This window comes from Engystomops pustulosus, chromosome 5 (assembly GCF_040894005.1).
Source record: "Engystomops pustulosus chromosome 5, aEngPut4.maternal, whole genome shotgun sequence".
In the NCBI taxonomy this organism is placed as follows: Eukaryota; Metazoa; Chordata; class Amphibia; order Anura; family Leptodactylidae; genus Engystomops; species Engystomops pustulosus.
This window is the reverse complement of record NC_092415.1, coordinates 24900584-24902866: the sequence shown is the minus strand read 5'-3', so window position 1 is coordinate 24902866 and position 2283 is coordinate 24900584.

Below are 2283 nucleotides of genomic sequence, written 5' to 3'. Positions count from 1 at the left end.
CTGGAGAAATGAGGTTGTGTCCATAACTTGTTATTTCTTCCAACTTCCAATCATCATTTAATATATAGGGGGTGACGAATATCGCTGGGGACCATGCTACTCTGCCATGTGTCAGGATATTGGTTATTAATCCTATGCAAAGCTATAGATGTATAGGGGGGGTATTGATCAGACGCATGATAGCCCCGCCTCCTGTACCACGCAGCTGGATAATTCAAGAGGCACCGGCTTCGTAGCGTTTATTTCTATGCCCTACCACTTGCTGGACCACTCCCACTCCAGTCACGCCCCCTTCACTCCCCTCCAGAAAAATGGCGGAAGGGGTAAAATACTTAATAAGCTAGCATTTGTGATTATCTCAGGGCTTCTATGCCACGAAAGTCCTGATAAATACCCCCCAAATAGTGTATTACTGTACATAAACAAACATGCTTTTGTGGCCCTCATATTGTGAAATCTTGCCTCTGTAGCCCTCATACTGTACAATTTCCCATACTGTAATCCCTTTTCCTTCACCCCCTCCCAATAATAATGCCCCTTTCCTTTAATTCCACCCTCACTTATAAGGTCCCCCCCTATATTGCTTTCTACTGTTAAGGTCTCCCTGGCTCCCTGCTAGAAAACTGCATTGAGTCCCAGAGGCTTCTGTTACAAGACTGCAATCATCATCATTATCTGCTCTCTGCTCTGCTAGATCTTCCTCTCCCCCATCCTCATGTAGCTATTAGCTGAGCCCATGCTCCAAGCAGAGAGGAGATGATGATGATGATGACACAAGGACTCATGCCCAGTTGACTCAATCCAATTTGCTGGCATGGAGCCAAGGAAAATATTATTACTTTTTTAAAAAGTTTGCGGAACCGCTAATCCTAGTTATAAAACGAGATTGGGAAATAGTATCAAAAAAAGGCCAAAGGAACCTGCCATTAGAGGAAAATGTGAAATGCTGATGATTGAGTCACCTGATAAAAAGGAGTCTGCCAGCATCAATCTCAATATGAAATGAAAAGTGTTGAGCGGACCAGAACCACAGAGTTTGGGTTCATATGGAACTTTGTGGGTTCAGGCCCCCCAGACCCAACCATGAACCTCATTAGAAGTCCAGGTGAGGGTTCTGCTCAACCCAACCTTGTGACTCGGATGGTGACTATTTCACTACTGCAGCAGCATACGTTCCCAGAAACCTTATGTGGCACCATTTTGGGGGGATTGATGATGTCATCGGGAGTGAAAAATAGCAGCAAACAGTGCCTCAAACATGTTACTGTCGACAGAGCCCGATTAAAGGTGGTGGGGGCCCCTAAGCACCACATCTGGTGGGGGCTCGTATTGAATATAGTCCAGACAGGGAACAGTAATCGCTATGTACGACTACCCAGCAATTACTATATACAGCCTCCCCAGTAATCACTATATACAGCGCACAGTAATCACTGTATGCAGCCCTCCAGAAATCACTATGTACAGCTCCCCCAGCAATCACTATATATAGTTCCCAGTAATCATTGTATACAGCTCCCCCAGCTATCACTGTATACAGCCCCCAGTAATCACTGTGTACAGCCCCCAGTAATCACTGTATACAGCCCGAAGCAATCACTATATACAGCTCCCCGAGCAATTACTATATACAGCTCCCACAGCAACCACTATATATAGCCCCCCAGCAATCACTATATACATCCCCCAGCCATCACTATATACAGCTCCCAGCAATCACTATATACAGCTCCACCAGTAATCACTATATATAGCTCCCAGTAATCACTGTATACAGCTCCCCTAGCAATCACTATATACAGCTCCCCCAGCTATCACTGTATACAGCCCCAGTAATCACTGTATACAGCCCCCAGTAATCACTGTATACAGCCTGAGCAATTACTATATACAGCCCCCCCCAGCAATCACTATATAAAGCCCCCCAGCCATCACTATATACAGCCCCCAGCAATCACTATATACAGCCCCAAGTAATCACTATATACAGCTCCCCCATCAATCACTATATAAAGCTCCCCCAACAATCACTATATAAAGCTCCCCCAGCAATCACTATATACATCCCCCCAGCAACCACTATATACAGCTCCCCCAGCAATCATTGTATACAGCCCCACCAGAATTCACTGTATACAGCCTTAAGTAATAACTATATACAGCCCCCAGTAATCACTGTATACAGCCCCCAGCAATCACTATATACAGCTCCCCCAGTAATCACTGTATACAGCCCCCAGCAATCACTATATAGCCCCCCAATCACTATATACAGCTCCCCCA